At 42.1% G+C, this 8,982-nt stretch overlaps 1 non-coding gene across 1 annotated transcript; it reads right to left on the bottom strand.

Moving 5' to 3' along the window:
* Nucleotides 1-7,071: 7,071 nt before the first annotated feature.
* LOC124623478 lies at nt 7,072-7,176 on the bottom strand. Its single transcript, XR_006980690.1, has one exon. It is a non-coding gene; the product is annotated as a U6 spliceosomal RNA (small nuclear RNA).
* Nucleotides 7,177-8,982: the final 1,806 nt, after the last annotated feature.

The following is an 8,982-nucleotide window of genomic DNA, read 5'->3' on the forward strand; positions in this document are numbered from 1 at the left end:
CCCTTATTTTATTATGGTGATCGTTTCTCCCTACATAGGTCGGTGTCAACAAAATATTTTCAAATTCGGAGGACAAAATTTGAAATATCGTGAGAAGATTCGGCCGCAACGAAAAATATCTTCGTTTTAATTATGTCCACCGCAAATTCTGTATCATTTCAGTGACACTCACTCCCGTTTTTCACCATAATACAAAACGTGCTGCCCTTCATTGAACTTTTCCGACGTACTCCATCAATCCTATCGGGCAACGATCCCACACCGCGCAGCGGTAGTCTAATAGAGACGGATAAGCCTAGTTTAGGCAGTTTCATTAGTACATCTGTTACATTTTGTAAATGTCCTCCCAGTAAAACGCAGTCTTTGGTTATCCTTCCCAACATCATTTTCCGCGTGTTCCTTCCAATTTAGCCGGCCGGTGCGGCCGAGCGGTTCTAGGCACTTCAGTCTGGAACCGCGCGACCGATACGGTCGCAGGTTCGAATCCTGCCTCGGGCATGGATGTATGTGATGTCCTTAGGTTAGTTAGGTTTAAGTATTTCAAAGTTCTAGGGGACCTCAGATGTTAAGTCCCATAGTGCTCAGAGCCATTTGAACCATTTTAGAACCTTCCAATTTAAGTTATTCGTAATTGTAATTCGCAGGGATTAGGTTGAATTTACAACTTTTAAATTTGACGTATTTACCGTGCAACGGAAGTTTAACGGATTCCTTTAAGCACTCATGTGGATGACCTCACATGTTTCTTTATTTAGGGTTAGTTGCAAAGTTTCGTTCCATACACCTATCTATTCTAAATCTTTTGCGATTTGTTTTGATCTTCTGATGATTTTACTAATCGATAAACGACAGTGTCATCCGAAAACAAGCTAAGAAGGCTGCTAGGATTGTCTCCTAAATGAGAAACAGCAAAGGGCGTATAACACTACCTTGGGGAACGCCAGAAATCACTTCTGTTTCACTCGATGACTTTTCGTCAATTACTACGAACTGTGACCTCTCTGAGAGGAAATCACGAATCCATTCACATAACTGAGAAGGGATTCCATAAGTATTCAATTTCACTACAAGCCGCTTGTGAGGTACAATGTTAAAAACCTCCTGAAAATCTAGAAATACGGAATCAATCTGAAAACTGTCGTCAACAGCACTCAACACTTCGTGTAACTAAAGAGCTAGTTATGTTTTACAAGAAGAATGTTTTCTAAATCCGTGTTGATTGTGTGTCAATAGACAGTTCGAACACAATAAATGTTCCAAAGTCCTGCTGCATATCGACGTTCAAGATTAGGCCTATAATTTAGTGGATTACTCCTACTACCTTTCTTGAATATTGTTGTGACGTAGGAGCTTTTCAGTCTTTGGGTAAGGATCTTCCGTCGAGCGAACGGTTGTATATAGTTGTTAAGTATGGAGGTATTGTATCAGCAGTTACTGAAAGGGACCTGAATGGTATGCAGTCTGGACCCGAAGACTTCCTTTTGTTAAGTGATTTAAGTTGCTTCACAGCTCAGAGGATATCTACGTCTACCTTACTCATGTTGGCAGCTGTTCTTGGTTCGAATTCTGGAATATTTACTCCGTCTTCTTTTGTAAAAGAATTTTGGAAGGCCGTGGTTAGTAACTCTGCTTTGGCAGCACCGTCGTCGATAGTATTTCCATTGCTGTCGCGCGGAAAAGGCACCATACTTTGTCTTTCCGCTAGCATACTTCACATACGACCAGAATCGCATTTTTGTTTCTGCCAGTTTGCGAGTTTCGTCCAGGAAACTATTACAAGTATCTCGCACTGAAATCCCCGCTAAGTTACGGGCTTCTGAAAAATCGATAAACTTAGAGATTTTGCATCCGTTTAAATTTGGCATGTGTTTTTCGTTGTTTCTGCAACAGTGTTCTGACCCGTTTTGTGCACCAAGAGGGATCAGCTCTGTCGTATTTTTGCTATAAATCACTTTCTATCGATATTATTTCTTTTAATCTAGGCCACATCTGGTCTACTCTTACATTGTTAATGTGGAAGGAGTGGGGATTATCTCTCAGGATGGCGTCACGTGAATTTTTATTAGCTTTTTTGAATAGGTATATTTTTCGTTTATTTTTCAAGGATTTGAGGGTTAAAATATTCAATTTCCGTACGGCTAACCAGTGTCCACTAATCCCTGTATCCGTTTTGATGCTCGTTAGTAGCTCAGGATTATTCGCTCTAAGAGGCAAAGTGTGTTTTCACAACAGTTTAGTATTCGCGTGGGAACATGAACTAACTGCTCGAAATAATTTTCAGAGAACGCTTTTAGGACAATTCCGGATGATTTTTTATGCGTACCTCCGGAATTAAATTTGTGTATTCGCCAACATATCGAGGGTAATTTAAAGTCACCACCAACTGTAATTATATGAGTCGGGTACGTTTTTAAAATCAAACTCATGTTTTCTTTGCACCTTTCAGCAACTGGATGATCTGAATTGGGAGATCGGTAAAAGGATCTAATTATTATTTTATTCCGGTGGCCAAGAATAACCTGTGCCCTTACTAACTCACAGGAACTATTTTATTTAATTTAGGGATAAGCTAAGCTACTTCAAACAGCAGCAAAAGCGCCACCGCCAACGATGTTCGGAACGCCGTTAGGCTCTTCGCAAAAAGATCTGCTGAACTTATCTCCGGCTTTAGCCAGTTTTCAGTACCTACAACGATTTGAGCATCAGTGCTTTCTGTTAGCGCTAGGAGCTCTGGTTCTTTCCCAACACAGCTACTACAGTTTACAACTGTTATACCGGTGGTACCTGTATCTACGTTCTTACTGTGTTCAGCCTGCACCCTTTGTGACTGAAGCCCTTCTTGTGTTTTCCCGAGACCCTCTAACCTAAACAACCCCCACTCCACGCCACAAAGCCCCCTGCTACCTGTGTTGCTGCCTTCTGCGTGCCGTGGACTCCCGACCTATTCAGAGGAACCCCAAACCCAACCACCCTATGGCGCAAGTTGAGGAACGTGTTGATACACGGTCGCAGAACCGTCTGAGCCTCTGATTCAGACCCTCCACTCGGTCCTGTTGACTATACTGCTTTCATCACACAACAGGCAGAATCACTTCCGATCCCAAGCGACACACATCATTGATACCGACGCGAGCTGCCACCTGCAGTTCCCTACAGGTTGTGGTCTTCATGTCATCCGGAATGACCCATGCCACATCTGGAATGAATCCACCCGGTATGCACACGGTAACGCGTTGGTTTTCTTCCCCTTCTCGGCAGCCATGTCCCTAAGGGGCCGCATAAAACAACTAATATTGGAGCTTCCAACGACGAATAATCTCTCCCTCGGTGATTGCCCAGACCTTGCAGGCTGGGAGGTTTCCTCCGAAAGAGGATAGGCGACTGGATCTGGCTGAGCGACATTGTTTGCCACAAACAGCACCTGGATCCAGTTTGATGATACTAATAGGGGAGGCCTTACGTGCGGTCCCCTGGGAAGCCTTTCTTCACCTGGCATGCCACGAAGTGACCTCCTACTCGACCACAGGTATGGTGTCAACATCAGTGAAAGCAGTAGATGGGCTGGCCACCGTTGAGGACCGATTGGAGGACTCAGACGTGCTGGTCTGTTGGATTCCCTTGGCTGGCCCACGCCAGTGGTGCCCATCCACTGCAGCTTCAAACTGTATAACGAAAGCCATCACAGCCTGGAGCTGAGAGCAGTCATCAGCTTGGCTCGCACACACACACAATAGTTGCTATCTGTATCCATACTAAAGACTGTGGAAAACTACACTTTTTTTTTTTGGTCATCACTCTACTGACTGGTTTGATGCGACCAGCCACGAATTCCTTTCCTGTGCTAACCTCTTCATCTCAGAGTAGCACTTGCAACCTATGTCCTCAATTATTTGCTTGATGTATTCCAGTCTCTGTCTTCCTCTACAGTTTTTGCCCTCTACAGCTCCCTCTAGTACCATGGAAGTCATTCCCTCATGTCTTAGCAGATGTCCTATCATCCTGTCCCTTCTCCTTATCAGTGTTTTCCACATATTCCTTTCCTCTCCGATTCTGTGTAGAACCTTCTCATTCCTTACCTTATCAGTCCACCTAATTTTCAATTTTCGTCTATAGCACCACATCTCAAATTCTTCGATTCTCTTCTGTTCCGGTTTTCCCACAGTCCATGTTTCACTACCATACAATGCTGTACTCCAGACGTACATCCTCAGAAATTTCTTCTTCAAATTAAGGCCGGTATTTGATATTAGTAGACTTCTCTTGGCCAGAAATGCCTTTTTTGCCATAGCGAGTCTGCTTTTGATGTCCTCCTTGCTCCGTCCGTCATTGGTTATTTTACTGCCTAGGGAGCAGAATTCCTTAACTTCATTGACTTCGTGATCATCAATCCTGATGTTAAGTTTCTCGCTGTTCCCATTTCTACTACTTCTCATTACCTTCGTCTTTTTCCGATTTACTCTCAACCCATACTGTGTACTCGTTAGACTGTTCATTCCGTTCAGCAGGTCATTTAATTCTTCTTCACTTTCACTCAGGATAGCAATGACATCAGCGAATCGTATCATTGATATCCTTTCACCTTGTATTTTAATTCCACTCCTGAACCTTTCTTTTATTTCCATCATTGCTTCCTCGATGTACAGATTGAAAAGTAGGAGCGAAAGTCTACAGCCTTGTCTTAAACCCTTCTTAATACGAGCACTTCGTTCTTCATCGTCCACTCTTATTATTCCCTCTTTGTTGTTGCACATATTGTATATGACCCGTCTATCCCTATAGCTTACCCCTACTTTTTTCAGAATCTCGAACAGCTTGCACCATTTTATATTGTCGAATGCTTTTTCCAGGTCGACAAATCCTATGAAAGTGTCTTGATTTTTCTTTAGCCTTGCTCCCATTATTAGCCGTAACGTGAGAATTGCCTCTCTCGTGCCTTTACTTTTCCTAAAGCCAAACTGATCGTCACCGAGCGCATTCTCAATTTTCTTTTCCATTCTTCTGTATATTATTCTTGTAAGCAGCTTCAATGCATGAGCTGTTAAGCTGATTGTGCGATAATTCTCGCACTTGTCAGCTCTTGTCGTCGTCGGAATTGTGTGGATGATGCTTTTCCGATAGTCAGATGGTATGTCGCCAGACTCATATATTCTACACACCAACGTGAATAGTCGTTTTGTTGCCACTTCCCCCAGTGATTTTAGAAATTCTGATGTAATGTTATCTATCCCTTCTGCCTTATTTGACAGTAAGTCCTCCAAAGCTCTTTTAAATTCCGATTCTAATACTGGATCCCATATCTCTTCTAAATCGACTCCTGTTTCTTCTTCTATCACATCTGACAAATCTTCACCCTCGTAGAGGCTTTCAATGTATTCTTTCCACCTATCTGCTCTGTCCTCTGCATTTAACAGTGGAATTCCCGTTGCACTCTTAATGTTACCACCGTTGCCTTTAATGTCACCAAAGGTTGTTTTGACTTCCCTGTATGCTGTGTCTGTCCTTCCGACAATCATATGTTTTTCGATGTCTTCACATTTTTCCTGCAGCCATTTCGTCTTAGCTTCCCTGCACTTCCTATTTATTTCATTCCTCAGCGACTTGTATTTCTGTATTCCTGATTTTCCCGGAACATGCTTGTACTTCCTCCATTCAACAATCAACTGAAGTATTTCTTCTGTGACCCATGGTTTCTACGCAGCTACCTTCTTTGTACCTATGTTTTCCTTCCCAACTTCTGTGATGGCCCTTTTTAGAGTTGTCCATTCCTCTTCAACTGTACTGCCTACTGCGCTATTCCTTATTGCTGTATCTATAGCGTTAGAGAAGTTCAAACGTATCTCGTCATTCCTTAGTACTTCCGTATCCCACTTCTTTGCGTATTGATTCTTCCTGACTAATGTCTTGAACTTCAGCCTACTCTTCATCACTACTATATTGTGATCTGAGTCTATATCTGCTCCTGGGTACGCCTTACAATCGAGTATATGATTTCGGAATCTCTGTCTGACCATGATGTAATCTAATTGAAATCTTCCCGTATCTCCCGGCCTTTTCCAAGTATACCTCCTCCTCTTGTGATTGTTGAATAGGGTATTCGCTATTACTAGCTGAAACTTGTTACAGAACTCAATTACTCTTTCCCTCTTTCATTCCTTGTCCCAAGCCCATATTCTCCTGTAACATTTCTTCTACTCCTTCCCCTACAACTGCATTCCAGTCACCCATGACTATTAGATTTTCGTCCCCCTTTACATACTGCATTATCCTTTCAATATCCTCATACACTTTCTCTATCTGTTCATCTTCAGCTTGCGACGTCGGCATGTATACCTGAACTATCGTTGTCGGTGTTGGTCTGCTGTCGATTCTGATTAGAACAACCCGGTTACTGAACTGTTCACAGTAACACACCCTCTGCCCTATCTTCCTATTCATAACGAATCCTACACCTGTTATACCATTTTCTGCTGCTGTTGATATTAGCCGATACTCATCTGACCAGAAATCCTAATCTTCCTTCCACTTCACTTCACTGACCCCTACTATATGAAGATTGAGCCTTTGCATTTCCCTTTTCAGATTTTCTAGTTTCCCTACCACGTTCAAGCTTCTGACATTCCACGCCCCGACTCGTAGAACGTTATCCTTTCGTTTATTATTCAATCTTTTTCTCATGGTAACCTCCCCCTTGGCAGTCCCCTCCCGGAGATCCGAATGGGGGACTATTCCGGAATCTTTTGCCAGTGGAGAGATCATCATGACACTTCTTCAAATACAGGCCACATGTCCTGTGGATACACGTTACGTGTCTTTAATGCAGTGGTTTCCGTTGCCTTCTGCATCCTCATGTCGTTGATCATTGCTGATTCTTCCGCCTTTAGGGGCAATTTCCCACCCCTAGGACAAGAGAGTGCCCTGAACCTCTATCCGCTCCTCCGCCGTCTTTGACAAGGCCGTTGGCAGAATGAGGCTGACTTATTATGCCGGAAGTCTTCGGGCGCCAATGCTGATTATTTATCAAAAATTTAGGCAGTGGCGGGGATCGAACCCGGGACCGAAAATGTTTTGATTATGAGTCAAAGACGCTACCCTTTTTTTTGTTATACTTGCGCAGGGGCCATGCTAATCTTCTCTGTATCGTTCCAATTTTAGTATATGTACCGCCGAAGCGAGTACGTCCTAGACCACGGGTTCCCTATACTTGTCAGAGAAATGTACTACTGACACAGCTGCGGAACTCTACTGTAGACCCCGACGAAAACATAAGAAGTGTGTTTAATAAATAGAATTAATAAGCAGAGATTCAAAAACCCAACTACACAAGCACTTAGGTGAAACTAAGTAATTCGCCTCTGATTAGGAACTTGTAATATGTCACAAAATCGGTTTAAGTTCCGACGCAAATGAAAACGCAAGAGCCAGATCGAAAAAAAGAAATCCATTGGATTCCGTTTATGTTAAGTTGTGAAGGTAATTAAATCTCATAAAAAAGTCCAAATGGGGCAATGAAATACCTCCGATCCCAGTTTTCTCTTCATGGGTGTTGTTAGTCTTAAGAATATTATGTGCAGCCCAAAGTATACTGGTCTTCTTCAAATGTGGCCAAGAAAGTTGAAAGGTTTGAACACCACTGATCTATACATTACACGGAAGGAACCAAAGACTGTCTTTTAGTCTTTTTAATCTGAGCCCTTCGTTGTTGTTCGAGTCTTGTTGGCACCTCTTGTTTCGTGTGCAATGGAAGTTGGACGTTCATAGCATTTTGGCTACTGATACGATTGCTGCGTGCGTACATAAAATCTGAGTCTGAGGCATTATTGTAGCTAGTGGTACCGAGCGGACAGTTGTTGAACAGAGTTGGACGCTGCCTGGTGTGGAGGGAAGCGATGCGTCAGGGGAGACCGCAGCCAGTCCTGACCACACTAGTAGCACCGGAGGAGACTTTGGTGTTCGCATGTTTGGTAATTTATCTTGTTGTTGCACGTAATTGTTACTTGTGCACTGGAGGAATTTTGTCAGAATGGTGTATGCGTACATTGAGAGTAATATTCGTGTCTTTGTTGTGACCAGATACGTGATTATTGATTACAGACATTGTGCAATAATTAAAGTTCTCAAACTATTAAATGGAAAGAAAGGTCAGACTACAGTCTTTCAATGTGTGAATCAACATTTTCAGAGTATAGTAAATTTGGAGTTCAGTTTATATATAAGGAAAAAACATAGGAGTAGTGGCATCTGTAGTTGTAACGATGCACTGCACTTTGCATGGTTCGCAGTATTTCTTTTGAATTATTTTAGCAAGTAGCTAGTCATGCAGTCACAACGGCAAGATGGGTAAGTTGTCCGTTGCATACAGGAGCATTGCAGTATAGTTGTTAGGATATGTAATAGAATATTTTGAAATTCGCAGTCAGATACTAGAGAATTGATTAATCATTATTTGTAGGAAGAGCAATTAATTTCTGTTTTTGTTCTCTATTAGAACACTGACATGTCCAATTGTAGGAGGTTCCAGAGAATGTTTGGGTACTGACATGTTTGAGTAAGCATTTTCATAATAAGTGTTGTACAGCTACATATCAGATTTTATGATACCGATTATAAAGATTCACTAGATTGCCTTGAAACTTTAGAAAAATTGTAGGTAACGATAATATTCTCAGACGTAGAGCATTACACATTTCCATACTACAGTTGTTGGATGATTTTTGCAGTAGAGATGATTCGTCTTGCTACTGCATTTGAAAAATATATGCAATTGTAGTTGGTCAGTACTTCTTACATATTTTTGTTGCTTGCTCGTTGCTCCGCATTAATTCATTTTTTTTATTTTTGCTATTTTCTGATTCAGAATTTGTTTAGTTATTTTGTATCACTGAGGTTAACACTGTTGTGTTGAGATATTTGTTTTACATTTTTGTCTCAGCGACAGCGAAAACTAGGTCACAGGCAGGAATGGACAGGACTGCAGAAGTAGCT

This window comes from Schistocerca americana, chromosome 7 (genome assembly GCF_021461395.2).
Source record: "Schistocerca americana isolate TAMUIC-IGC-003095 chromosome 7, iqSchAmer2.1, whole genome shotgun sequence".
Lineage (NCBI taxonomy): Eukaryota > Metazoa > Arthropoda > Insecta > Orthoptera > Acrididae > Schistocerca > Schistocerca americana.